The sequence below is a fragment of the Anas acuta genome, chromosome 7 (genome assembly GCF_963932015.1).
Source record: "Anas acuta chromosome 7, bAnaAcu1.1, whole genome shotgun sequence".
NCBI lineage: Eukaryota > Metazoa > Chordata > Aves > Anseriformes > Anatidae > Anas > Anas acuta.
The window spans coordinates 17,438,391-17,453,278 of record NC_088985.1 but is presented as its reverse complement, the minus strand read 5'-3'; the positions used below and the strand labels follow the sequence as shown (position 1 = coordinate 17,453,278).

The following is a 14,888-nucleotide window of genomic DNA, read 5'->3' as shown; positions in this document are numbered from 1 at the left end:
CATAGAGGACACTGGTAGAGCTGGAGTCATCCCTATTCTGTTCAGCTGTTCTGTGCTGCTCAGCACCTCATTGTGTAAGAAGCAAACAGGTGACTTCAGTCAGCAGCTGCCATTTACAAGGGGGCATGTAAAATTTTCTGATTTTCACATTGCTGCAAGCTGTGGTTCTATTCTGAACTTGTATACGCATGAGCTAAGATTTCCTGTGTGCCAGAAACACTGCAAGTTAACAGTGCTCAAGAATAAATATTGCTTGTACTCCGGTTTTGTACAGCAGCAGTAAGTGCTTGGAGAATTGCGAATGTCTTTTTCATGGTAGCACTCAAAACTGCCTGAAACACACCAAAGAAGTTAATCTCAGCAATTGAGTTGCTTTTTTTTTTTTTTTTTGAATTGAAATATTGCACAAGGTCAGAGAGAAACTGGAGGAAAAACATGTGCATCCCATTACAGAGAATGACATGCCTGCTCCTTGAGACATTTTTTTTTTCCCCATGGCATTTTCTATTCCATGAACAGCATTTCTTTCTTGTTGTGACTTTGTCTACCCTGAAAGAGAGACAGCTGGTTTCAGATTATGTTAAGTCCCTCTCTGAAGATAAAGTTCCTTGTAGTTACCCCAAAGCAACCACATCTAGCTTCTGCTAGATGGAACCTGAATGGCTAACTTACGTGTTAGACCCAGCACTGTTAAATGAAGAGCCTTAGCCAAACTTGTAGGAGTTCTTTAATACCAGGTATCAGAGGTTTATTCCCACTTCCACAGGAACTGAACAATTCTTAGTATATCGTCTGTCAATTGCTGCACCCTGTGGCATGTTGCTACGCTTTCATTAACTTGAAGCTGAAGCCAATACTCCAGTTTTTACCACAAACCACTAAGGTTTTTTAAACATAGGACAGAGAAAACCTCTTCTACCAGACCTCACAAGATCTGGACCAGTGAGCGAATCAAAGTTCAAACATCCCCCAACAGCAGCCCTAGCCAAACCATACAAACCAAGCAGTCTGCAGTGCAGCAATCTTGTTCAAGATGTGCCCAAATTGACCCCTAGGAAACATAGGGAACAAGAGTTTTCTGGCAGGGCTCTTTCCTCAGATGCACTCTTGGTAACCCAGCACTGCTACATACTACAGACTTATAGGAGAGTCAGATGCTCTTAGTCAAGCTGAGCTTTTCAGTGTATTGCCCTGGGTCCTGACTTCCCGAGAACTTTGCCTGCTTATGCCACCTCATTAGAGTACTATCAGGATATTCATTTACCCAGATTGCAAAAACCCCAGCTCTGTGCCTTTGGGACCCCTTTTGCCCAACAAAAGCTACTGGAGACAAGGTGAGCCAGCACCTTCTGAAGGACATCTCCTGTTCACAATGAGTACTGCTTGGCCACTAACCTCTTTTTGGTTGTATCCTGTAAGAGCACAGCATGCTTCTGCCAAAGCATACGCTGGCTATTTTTAAGTGCAAATGACTCCCATTTTGAAGCAATCTATGTCTTTCTCCCAGCACCATTCTCCTCTGTGATTCTGGAGTTACAGTTATGGAAGATTACCTTAGATTCGGACATGCTGGGGTTTATATAAAGGAGCATTAATCACATACGATTTCCATGGGCAAAGCTTTCACAGGAGCAGTTAAGGCAAAGCTCCTTCTGAATTTTGTCTGAGGAAGAAACCCGGTGCCAAAGTTAGTCTAAATAAATAGAGCCACACATACCAAAACCCACCTGCTTCTTTGAATGTAGATGTTTTTGAACAGGGTTGGTATCCTTGCCACTTGCCCTTCTTTCCTCACCACTCCTCTTCCCCTCAAACTCCAGAAAACATCAATTTCACAAGATACCCTGCTATCAGTTACACCAGACAGAAGACCTCTTCCAGCATACCCCAAAGTCAGCGAGATAAGAATCTGCCCCAGCCTCTGTTGCAGCACAAAGCACAACTAGTATATATTTAGCTTTCGCCTTGAGCGCTGACACTTGCTATTTCTTAACTCAAACAAAGCTATCTAGAGTGACTGCCTGTTTCCAGAAGCGCAGCGATTAGCTGCTTAGATCCTGGTGAGATCTGTGCCTCCAGTCTGAACAGTTCTGGTTATTGATCAAATATCTCTGTGCCCCAGGAAAGCTGTTCAGCTTGGTTGTCCTCACCTCTCCTCACTTCCAGGACCTGGTAAATGACCAAGTCCTTATGCTGCAGTTTCAGAGAAACTGTCCTAGAATAGCACCATCAGGCTGTATTTCCACAACAACCCAAACCAATCCAGCTGCTGGCCACCACAGTCCTGCTCTGTCCTTGCCTCAGAGTCCCAAACCCTTACGTTGCACTAAGAAAAAACACACCAAGAAAGTTAGTAGGTTTCTCACCAGATCTGAGCACAAAGACAGCATCCTATGAGGACTGACAAGGCCAGAACCAGCAAATGGGAAGGAAAGGAGAGCTGTGTAGCCAAGTAGATCAATCTCAATTATCAAAGTAGCACAGCTTTCACAGTTCTTGAATCTCATCTGATGATGATGATGATGATGATGATGATGATGATGATGATGATGATGATGATGATGATGATTATTATTATTACAAGCTCCAGTGTTAGATGCGTTATGAAAAGCAGGAATGGAAAGCCACAGCAGAACCTCTTAATGCAAAGAGTTCCCACTATTCAAGCTAAACAGAGTCCATTAGGAAAGGATGACATTGGACTCCTCGGCTGTCATGTACAGAAGGCCTGTTGGAGACTACAGCAAGAACTGGGTTAAGCCCTAGAAGCTGAAGTGAGGTGGCAAGCAGACCAGAGAAGTCTTGTAGCTGGCAGAGCAGTGGGACAGAAGAGATGAAGCTTGCCCACACGGTAAATCAGGAGCAGAACTGGCCGGCTGTCCTTCCCATTCTTTCAACAATTTTAGCTGTTCAGTCTAGTGCTCTCTAGGCTAAGCATCTGCTGGGGCTTATTTTGGCTCAGCTTCAGGACTGCCGTGTTCCTGGGAAGGTATTTAGCCAAATGAAATAGCAACCTTTTGGCTCCAGAGCTTGTGAGCAGATATTTAAAATATTGTTTTTGTCAAGGACGACTTCTTTTGATGGGCTGCAAAAGAGCCAAGTTCAACTTGAGACATTATTACAGTCCCTGGAAGCCCTGGTTCACATTTGATTAAAGGACAGTATATTTCTCCCTAACTGGAGCAGTCTTGGGACCTTTCAAAAGTTCTACCCAAAACCCAGATGATTTCCCCCTGCAGTGACAGCAGCTGGACATAGCACCTAAAACAATTAAGAGCCATGTTGTGTTTGCATAGCATGTGTCTTGTAATTTGCCTTCAGCTGACAAAACAAATGCATTGAACAACAATTAAATCACTCAAATCAGTACTGCTATGAACCCGTGGTCAGAATTAAGTTTTAGGAAAGGCCTACTATTGCACAGGAAACATAATTCTAGTTCCTATGCTGTACAAAGATGATAAACACTGAACACTAACTTAAGTAAAATTGGAAGAGCTCTGTCCTGGCATCCACAGGCACCCAGGGGTAACAGGCACACCAAGGGAAAGTTTTGCTAACTTGCCGTGGCCAACCATCAACAGCTCTGCCAGTCTTAACCAACAACATCCATATTTCTGTGAGCCTACCTGTAAAAAAAGTGCAAAGCTCCCACAGACATGAAGAAGTTTGTTCCATACACACCCTTTTTGTCCACAGCCCCCAAACTCGCTGTAGATGGTATATGACGGATCACCTGGCAGCTGTGCTAGTTGAGCAAGTTAGCCTGGGCACGCTACATAAGAGCTGCCTGAGCACAGAAATTAAGTGGCCCCGCTGAGAAGAGTGTATTAACCCAAAGAGGCTGCTCTGCTGACATGGCCTTAGGGCTTCTTGCACTTCCACTGGATTTGCCATGCATTGGTCTAACTGCATATGTATGTTGGTGTGTTGTTTTTTTCTTCTTGACAGTGATACAGTGATGCTATACTGCCATCAGCTTTCAACATATCAAATATCCTTTCAAAGTTTTCAAATATCCTAACTAAAACTCCCCAAAATTGTGAAAGGGGTTTTAAAATCTGAAGAAGTGTGTGAAAGTTTTTGCGTATTGACAAAGCAATAGTAATTTGATATAATGTGCATAATTTTCTTTGCAATGGTGAGAATTAAAACCATAAAAAATCTAAAAGCTAATATTATCACTTACTTTAGCATTCCTGTAACCTTTCAAAAGGAAAAAATAAAAAGAAAAATAAAAAAGAAGCAAACCCCAGAAACAAAACCAAGCAAATATTGCAAGACTCACAACAAAGCCATGTGTTTGGCCTCACAGGTCTGGTGGCAATACTGTGGCATGACACCTTAAACAAAAGGAGCTCAGGTCTCAGAACAGCCGTGGACAGAACTGCACATGCTTCAGGGGTTTTCATGCCCAGAGGCTGCTACAAGCTACATTAAGGATTCCCTGCCTGCCCCCTATAGGCACAAGTACACTCAGGCAAACCACTGACTCTTCCTTATTTCCATCTGTACTGCAAACCCTTCGGAGCCATATATCCTTTCGTGCCTGTGGAGCTCCAGGTGAGCAGATGATCATCCAGATCCCGGACTCAGGAGGCTACTGAACATTTAAGGTCCCACAACCCAAATTCTGTTTGCAAAACAAATTTCTTGCAAAGTCCCTCTAGGCTCATAAGCATAGTTCTGTTTCCAGTAACATGTTTCTATTTAACATGTTTTCTGCATTAAAAATATAATCCTTCGATAACTTTGGGAATATTTGGAAAAGATTAAATATATATATTAAAAAAATAAATAAATCCAGAAAGTGGTTGGGCATCCCTGGAGTTGATTGTTTATATGAAAAACTATGGAACAAATAAAGGGCCAAAATAGCCATGGTAATAATTCCCAGTGCTCATTCAAATAAATTAAAAGCAGGCCAGGAAGCTGCATCTAAATGTGTTTTCAATTGATCTTTGTTCTTTGCTGTGTTTAATGGTCAGCTGTTTAAGAAACCCTCTGGGGGTTGGTTTCAAACTGAGAAACAGCAAACTACCACAGAGAGCGAGATGCTTTTCTTTTCAAGAGACTGAATTTAAACACTGATGAAAGGTTGCAGACTGCCAGTCTCTGAAGTGCTTTAAAGAAGAAATGTTGCAGAGAAGCTTTTTTCACTCCCTTTATTTATCTAGAGTACTCATATATCTCCCAGAACAGAATATCTGAGCTTCTAACAAACTAAAAAAATTATCTCCATAATTCTTCTGCAAGGCAAGGTGGTGCTGTGATCCATATCTTCTTCTGATGCAGACAGACTCCAGGCTACATTCAAATGACCAATATTTCCATCCGTGCCCCTAAGCATAGTTTTTCCTACACGCTAGGTATCTCTGAAGGTGATGTCAGCCAATACAGGGACTGAGTGCAGGGACTGAGGAAAAATCTGACTCAGTTCCACTGAGCATAACATATGTCTGACCTCTACTTCTCTGAGAGCTTCTGTTTCCTTGTCCAATGTTCCAGACTTTCATTTGCTGGAGAGATGCTATACTACCTTCAAAACTAGTCTTTAGCATTACTTCTTCTTTTTCTAATCACTCATTCAATTGTTTAAAATATAAGCAAAGGAAACAACAACATTGCAACAAACAAAACCCTTCCTGCGAAAGTAGATAATTAATAGAGATAATATTTTTATAATACTTTTTTTTTTTTTTGAGCTGTATTTTACAGACATTTGAAGCCATAGCAGCAGGCTTGCTCAGAATGAGAAAGAATGCATAAATGAACTGGAATATGGTGATCAGAGTGCAGAAGCAAGAACAGAAAAGCAAGCTGTTAGCACAGCCTCCCACTCTTTCCCAAATATTCAGAATGGAGCTGCCCTCCTGCAGGCCAGCACTAGCTGGCCTCGGGTCTATGCAATCCCAGTACTTTGTCTCATGCTGGAATCTTCTTTTCACAGGTTAGGACTGCATTCCGACAGTTTGTATGAAGCAGGTCAATTGGATGCTTACGTCGGACATGTAGGCTCTGCAGACTCTCCATACAACCAACACTCAGGAAGACAACTGCCTTCAGAGGGCAACTGAGAGCATCTACGTTAGACTGCAGCAAGGTGCCCAAATCACCTGCTGAGGGTACGTATTTTACCACTGGCTACGGAGTGAATATCTGGAGTCCAAGCTCCAGATATGGGCAGTCATCTAAAAAACAGATAAACTGTAAATATTCCATGGTATGTCCCTTGGCCTAAAGTTATCAGAAAAATATCTCCTAGTAACTTTTTGGCTACCCAATTTTTAAAATGTCAAGTGAGATATAAGAGGAATGAATATTAAACAGTACTTCTCAAGGCTACAAAACCTACATGCTCCTACCATCCAGAGCCCTTGGGAGACACCTTATGAAGAAGTCAAAACAATGCCTTTTTCTGGGTAGGCCTCTCCTACCATTCAAAAATCTTTTGTTTCAGAAATGAAGAAGGGATTTATCTCTCAGATTTGCTAAAAAGGGACAAGCAATTGTAAATGCAAAAGGCTGGTCTTTCAGATAACATGTACTTACTAAATTGGACCAATCTGTTAAGAGGCTCCATAGAATATCCCAAGGCATATACAGATGAAATGTATGATCCTGGAAACACATTTTAAAGTGGGGAAGTATATTTAGATTTGGTATGGAAAAATTCTACCAACAAAAGGATCCGGGAGGGAAGTTTTACAGTATTTTTTAAGAGAGACAGAATCCACTGCAGATTTGAGAAGGCAGAGAATGAAAAGGACAGATTTCTAGACAGAGCTCGCTAAGGGATGACGGGGCATGGAGAGGGATGTCTCATAAATTCTGCCATTGGCAGAGGGCAGCCTTGCTGGCAGCTCTGGAAACAAATGACCGGGCTGGTATTTCAGTGATGGATCAGCTCTTGTTATTTATTCCAATGCAAAAAAGATATGCAGAGGGATGTAATCCAGAGTATTAAATGGCAAATATTTGAGAGAATTAGAACAGAAAATCCCCAGAACACCTAAAACCCACCCTGGAAATGATGAAGTTTTCAGGTCAAATTACACTGTGTGTACAAAATCATCTGTGAAGTTGTATCTGCAAACAAAATCTCACTTTTCAGAAGGGGCCTGGATATCTCACCGGAACAGCCTAATTACTTATGTTCATGTACTCCTCTACCTGTCACAGGAACTCAGGTTGAACAGAGAGGTAGAGGCTTGGGGCTCTGCTGGAGTATTGAGCAGCTTGGAATTTAGCTCTTCGTGCGGATCAGTCCAACCAGCCCTGTGCAGCTCTCTCAGACAGTGCTGAATCTTGCTTTCTGATGCAGAAAGGCAGATTAGCAAACAGATTATAGAAGGAGAATTTATATGCCAGTGCTTGGGGCATTTCAGATCCAGACTGATTGGCTGGGACAGCATTTAGCAAAAGCAGCCCTTGCAAATACTGTAGCACAGCCCCAGCTTTCCTGATGAACAGGATTGATATAAAATACAATCATATTTTGCTGCTATATCTGAGGTCTCAGCAGCATGAACTCACCTCATCTAAAGAATTACTTCTGTTTATTATTAGAAAACAGCACAGACAGCTACTTTCCTCCTCTCCCCTAGGCTAGTTGAACGCTTCCTCCCTTTCCAAAGTTCAGTCTCTAGGTCAGGAAATGCACTCTCCAGCTTCCTCTCGAAGCTGTCTCCTCAAAGAGCAAGGGCTTTCCTGTCTTTCCTCTGAAGACTGTCTGTGGGTGTCCTATAAGCAAACTTAGCCAGTCGAATATCATCAGTCAGTATGACAGAAGTGGAAAACTGAGATATAAATGTTAAATGACTTCCCCAAAGTCAGTGGCAGAGATAGGAGCGGAATAACACTATCTAACTGTTATCAAATGCTACGTCAGAAGAGCTAGGATACTGCCCAAAGCATGCTTCTGCCACTGCTCCAGCTATATGGACAACTTGCTCCTACCCAAGATGCCAGTGACAGAAACGCAATGGGCCCTCCTGTCTCCCAAGCTCCTATATCGTAACTGTCCCCTAGATTTTACTGCCTCAGCTCCCATTCCTGTATGCAGATGATTATCTTCTCACCTTCTCCCTCATTGCCCCCATATTTATCATGATGCAGCTGCTTTATACTAAAAAAAAAAAAAAAAAAAGGAACTAGACAACACTGTCAGACATTAATGGTGTAAAAATCACTTCAGAGTTTGCAAACAAAATCCTTGGAGCTCACAAAATAGCAGGATTTTTGCCATTCCATCTCCAGGCAGGCTTCCCTACCCCATGAAATGCAATTCAGATTTTCCAGTCTAGTTATTTCACCTCGTATGCAGGTTCCACCTCAAGACACCAAGGCAGAAGCTGTGCTGAGTGACGCCGCTCGCAGCACCAGTCCCAAGGGCCCAGCTCAGGGCCTCTGGGGTCACGTGTGATTTTGGTCTGGGCTCCAGTGAACGGAAAGTGGTGACTTTGACCCAAGCTGTAAATGACACCAAGGAAAGGACATGCTTGCTCATAAGAGAAGCAAAGCTGAGCTGTAAAATTATTTTGTAAAACCAAGAGACCGGAGGGAAGAGATTACATTTTCCCACAAATGGCACTAAGTGTTACAAGTGTGAAAAATGTTTAATATTTGAAATCTGCCTGCACAAGGACTACCATGCGTATCTGCGATCAGTGACGTTATATTTCACTCTATTTGGCTGTCAGTAGGTACACAAGGACACCGGCACTGCTCTGTTACAAACATGATCAAGCCAAGCACAGTAGCAGCAAGTTAGCAGCCAAAGGGGCCCTGTGTTGAAGGCTGCCTGCCTCACGCAGTGCGATTACACCACGAGGATAGTAGCGCTGCCACACTTCTGCCCCGCGTTACACAGGAAAAAAAGAAAAGCCAGGAATCACATCTAGGTTTTCTTTGCTTCTCACTGCAGGGGGTAGGCAGGAGGAATGTAATGTAATATCATGACACGAGTTTGATCTTGCAAAGCAGTGTGTGTAACTGCCTTGAGAGGTCAGTGCGAACACATTCTTTCTTAGTTTTAAGCCCGAGCAGTAGATAGCATGCCTCTGACCTGAAACCTGACTCTGAGCATGATTTCAGTCAAAAGCAGAAACTAATCACAGCCATAGATCATCCAGATGCTGGAATGTCCTGAAGCAGCTGGAGAGTCTGTGTTTTCACCAAGGGCCCCAAATACCTTTCATTACCATACATTTCAGTTAAATCGGGGGTTGTACAGCACATCTCAGGCTTGTACCACTATGTCATCCATACCTACAGCCCCATGTGCCATTTTTCTGTGAAACACCACAGAAACATTAATTTCACCTCAGTTAATTCTACCTCATGATCCTACCTTAATTTTATAAACTGAAGAAAGAAACTGGCATGAAACATCTACAATAAATATGAGAGGCAAAAGCACCACGCACAAACTTCTACTCACACAACTCACCTCAAACCAGGCCGAGTTAAGTCACTAATTAATCAGAGTTAAGTGATTACAAAGGTGGTGGTTCGGGTGTCTGCGGATGACAAAACAGCACCTGCCAGCAATGATGGGCATGGCCAGCTGCCAGCAGGGTGCAGGGGTACACCACCGAGCCTCACCTTCCCCAAATCCGAGCTCCTCTTCCCTGTCCCTTGTACACACGCAGAGACAGGCAATCCTTGTTGCATCTCCGCGCTTCCCTCCTGGCACTTCTCCTGCATTCTCAAAAGCAAAGCCTGCGCAGCAGCACACACGGCAAGGCCTGTTCCTGGTGCCTTTCCTTCAGTGGATCTGAAGCCCTCATGATGGTCTGTACAGTGCCTAAAGTAAGACAAATGCCTCACAGATAACTGCTCTGGCAACATCTCTCTTCCTGCAAATGTTTGCAATGTGTCTGTGTAAGCTGGGGTGTCGCTACTGACTAGTTCCGATTTTCCTCAACATGCTGGTATGGCACTTGACTTACAGGGCAATGCCTGCGCAGGGATCCTGCCTTGTTGGCTTCTCCAGCACCATCTGAGCAGCCTTAGAGCCTGCCGTGGGTGTTTGGACACCCTGCAGCCAGAACAGAGCACCGGTAAGAGGGGATGAAAGACTGCCCTTTTAAGCACCTTGACTTAATTCTTGGAGAATTATACAGTCTTGGCCAGGACATTAAAACAGCCAGGACCCTCCATCTAAGGATATTTCAGAGCATTTGCAAAAGCAGCTAACGCAGCTAGGGATAAGTGTAGTGATAAAGTCAACACACATTAGAGTTAACAGTTCAAAATACAGTGCAGTTATTCAAGATACGATATATCTGATGATAAAGTACGAGAACTGTTCTCTAAACTATTCAAGGAATATATTTGATTGTGCAAAATTACTTTTTTTTTTTTTTTTAATCTATTCTTTATTGAAGTACTAGGTTTACTATAACTCCAGAAAAAACAAGGAGGCAGAACCCCTCAAACCTACAAACTCAGCTCCTGTTCTCTGGGCCATGGAGTAATTTCTTACATCTCATTTCAGTGCCTTGAAACAGCTCAGAATTTTTTATTTTTTGCATTTAACAAGTTTTCCTCCTTTTAACAAGGCAATCTGTGGCATCTTTTTCTGATACAAAAGAGATGTAAATATGGCAAAGAAATAAATGATTTTTTTTTTTTCAGAATTTATCCTTGGCAGCTATTCTGAAATGTCCTTCTCTATTTAGAAAATGAGAGGTTTATAATCATTTACTGGGATTTAGTATCAGCTTTTCTCGCTCACTTATCAGAAGGTACTCCATTTTCTTGGAATTTTCTGTTACCTCACACTTTCTATAAATAAAGATTTCTCTTGTCCATATACCTGTCTGTCTCTCCTTCCTAAACTTTAAACTTTCTTTGTCATTTCTTATTTAATTGCAACCTTTTTAAATAATCCTCCAGTTTTTCACTAACAAAAAAATTTTCATTTTACTTTTCTCCACTTTTTTGCATTTTTATTCAGTTGATTCTTTTATTTTTCTCAGTGTATTTCTGGTCCTCCCCCCGCCCCTTCTTTTTTCTTTCATTTCTGGGTTGTTCCTCCAGACACGGAGCATTTACCCTGCATGTCAGAATTTAATGTGCTACAATGTGCCACTTCCTTTTCTCCTGGGTAACAGGCTATCATGTAAAAATAAAATAAAATAATAAATAAGTGATAATAATAAGTAAGTAAAACAAAAACAAGTACACACAAACAAACAAACAAAACTTCAAAACCCACTCTATTTTCAGGAAAAGCCTGCTCCAACTTATTACTGATATATTCTCACTGATATCTGAGGGGGTTACTGTACAGCCTCTTCAGGTTGGAAGTTAGGAGAAATTTCTTCTTACAAAGAATGGTTTGGCATTGGAACAGGTTGTTCAGAGAGGTGGTGGAGTCTCTGTCCCTGGGGGTGTTTAAGGAAAGGTTGGCCATGGCACTTAGGGACATGGTGTAGTGGGTGACATTGGTGGTTGGGGGACAGTTAAGACCAGATGGTCTTAGAGGTCTTTTCCAACCTTATTTTTTGTTTATTATATTCTTGTTTTGTTTTGTTTTAGCTCCCACCATCAGAAGCAAAGGATTTGGTACATACAAGAATAATGAACAGCTAAATAAATGGCATGGGGACACATTTCTACAATTTAAAAATGTCAACATTTGCCTCAGCCAATTATGTTGTACTTCTCGGGGTTTGCTAGTGCTTGGGTTTCTGTTTTTTGTTGTTTTTTTTTTTTTTTTAAATTTCCACCTACATCCTTTGTTCAATATGTGTCTCTATTTCCCCATCTTCAGTGACTTTAAAACTCTAACTACAAAGTATCTGTTGCCCTACATATGCCAGCTTGCATACATTTCTCTCAGTCACTCTTCACTGCCAGTTATTCTGTGAAGTTACTTCTATTTTAGCTTGGATTTCTGTATTTCTGCATAGTGACTAACAAGCACACAGCAGTCTCCGGTGTGCTATTTTTGAACACCTGATGATAACTTTCGTTATCACTCTAACTTTAGAGAAGGGATATTTTTATATCAGTGTGGTATGCAATTAACAGTACACCTCATTATTTTTTGGTAGTATTTGGGTTTTCACTCTAGCATTACCTCAGTAGTTCCCTGTTCTCTTCTCTGATAATTAAGGCAGTCCTGTAAAACATTATGCAAATGTGGGGAAGGGCTTGAATTCCTCTTGCTAACACAAAGATGAATCAGCTGACCCATTACGCTAGAAATTAGGCTGCTGCCAACAACCACCTTTCATCTACTAGCAATCCCAAAAGCACGGGAAGCAGGTGAGTAAGATGTTCCATGAAGACTAAACAAGAAAACTACTACCTTTTTTAATTAAACAAAGAGAGGCCACTGCCCATCACTACTTCCTATACAGAAGGAAGCCTGAACAGATGGTAGAACATTTGGGTCCTGAAAAACACAGATAACCCAGAGACAACACAAGTGGGGCCACTTGACTGTGAGTGAAGGTGAAGAGGGAGCTCTGTGAGCACAGTGAAGGATGGAGACAGACTTGAGATCCCAAGAAGAAAAACTGACTTCCCTCCTTTGACCCCAAAGCGATTCAGAAAATGAGATTTGATATTATTTTTTTCCAGAATAAGAAAGATTACATGAAATGTATGTCAAGCTCAGTGACAGACTTTTCTCTTGGCAGCAATGACAGAAAGGCTCTCCTAACTTCTTAGACACAACAGAAAATTATTTTTTAATAGCAGAATAAAAGTGCCAGATCTAATCCTACGAAACTAACCAGATAAAACTATGCCTTGAAATGAGAAGTCAAATAAGTTGTAAATATTTTATTTTACCTGTAACACAATATTTTTTTTCCTCTAGTGCAAGAGATGCTGCTGCTTCCAGTAATACAAGCAAGATGAGAAGATAGCCACTGATACAGAAATTACATATCATCTGTGAAAATGCAGCTGACATAACAGCATATGCAATAATCATGACTCAGTCACACATAAGGACTGCGAAATCATACGAAAGCTAGATAGAAGGTTAATTATATTCATTGTCAAAATCAGATGCAGGGAAACCAAGCAAGGAAAAATGGAAAATCAGAAGGCCCTGTGTTATCACACTGATCCGTTTTCATGTGACAATGTGTCTTCTGTTCTCCTCCAGACAGACTTCATTGTAATGGGGTGGTATACAAACATGTTAATTTTACTGTAATGGGGTGGTATACAAACATCTTAATTGCCTCACAGAGATGGACACACGGTTTTCAACAACTGGCACCACAAATATGCGTCACTGGTAACTGCTCCCCTCAGACTGTACACTGATCATTTACAGAACGATATTAATTATGAAGGTCTCTATTTTTCACCAGTCACTCAGCAAAGAAAAACAGTTTTATAGCTTGGACGCCTTTGCTCCAAGCACTCTCCCATGATTGATTTTCTTACCCTTAGACAGAAAGATTTATACAAGCTTTGTACAAAGCAGGCTCTGCACGACCGCAGATCTTTGACTTTGGAGATAAAGGCTACCCATCCTAACTCACTACATGCACTCTCTGGCATGCTGTCCAGCAGCTTGATGCCAAGGTATTAAACAAAGAGTGTCACAGTTGCCAGTTTCAAAGCACAGCTGCAGGTGTGTATTAAGTTGCCCAATTTTAAAGGTGGCAATGTGAAGATATAATGGGCAGATGTTAAAGAACTTGCTTACTTCACATGAACTCTCCGCTGACTATGCAAAATTAAGCGCTGAGGCTTAGTTTGATGCAAACAAAACGAGATCAAACAGCTGCTTTCTAGCAAGCACGCCTCACACATTAAACTTCTCAGTGACGCACCAAAGCTCCTGGAGCAGGAAGGTTTTAACGCCTTACGCAATTTGACCGGGCACGCCTATAGGAAGTGAAGGGTTCACTGTGAAAGCCTAACAGGAGATCCAGTTTTCACAGGTGCACACACTAGGGGATGCACTTTTAGGAAAAAATTTAAACTGCTTGTTTTTAGCATTTACTCTCCTTCGTGGCTTTTACAGGTGTTCCCCAAATTGCTAGCATGAGTAGGAAGTATTTTCTTTTTATTGGGCTGCTCCCGATATGCTTCAGTAGTCAGGTTGAAACTGCTTACCACCTGGCGGGATTTGTCCCTCAGCTAATGAAGCCAGCTGGAGCTGAGAAGCCCCCTGCTCAAACAGTTTGTGATGTGGGAAGGCGCTGAAGAGGGAACCCAGCCACAGGGAGCAGAGGTGTGGGAGCCCCTCTGCGCTCTTCTGTCCTGCAGAACAGCGCCCTGGAGATGTTTTGGGTTATTTAAAGCCCCACACGACGGGCACAGCAGTGCCAGAGCGCTGATGCAGGTTTTGGCTGGCACAGCCTCACCCCACTGCGCATTTTATTCAGGGGGAGAGACCGCTGGCTCCTCTGACGCTCCCAGGAGCACCAACAGCCTCGAGTGAAAGCACCGCTAGGGGCGAAAAGCGAGCGCTGCAGCCACCTGCTGTTGCTGTTCCCGTAGTGCCGTCGGAGGCTGCGTGAGGCAGGCTCTGAGCGAGGCCGGGCAGGGGCAGGCTTGGGATAGGGCCGGGCCAGGGACCGGCAGCGCGTCCCCCGCCCTCCTGCGGCCGCTGCGCGCTGGCGCAGCGCCGCCTGAGTGCCTCAGGCTGACGGACGGGAGTTAAGAGCGGCGCCGCCCAATGAGCGAGCTGAGGGGCAGGGAGGCGGCGCGAGCCACGGCCCAATCAAAGAAGCTGCCGGCGCCGAGGGGGCGGGACCAAGGCCATGCTCCATCCGCAGCAGCGTGCTGGGCCCCAACGGGAGCACCACCCTCACCTAAGGCGGTCCTTAGCGCACCCGTTCCCCCAATAGAAACGCGGCGCTGCGTGACAGACACCCCGCTCAGCCAATCGCCATCCCGCCGCC

General features: G+C 43.1%; 1 protein-coding gene across 4 annotated transcripts in view; it reads right to left on the bottom strand.

The window, feature by feature from the left end:
• Positions 1-14,888, bottom strand: part of SORBS1 (sorbin and SH3 domain containing 1) — a 236,321-nt gene that overhangs the window by 210,373 nt on the left and 11,060 nt on the right. The gene's annotated exons all lie outside the window — the stretch shown is intronic.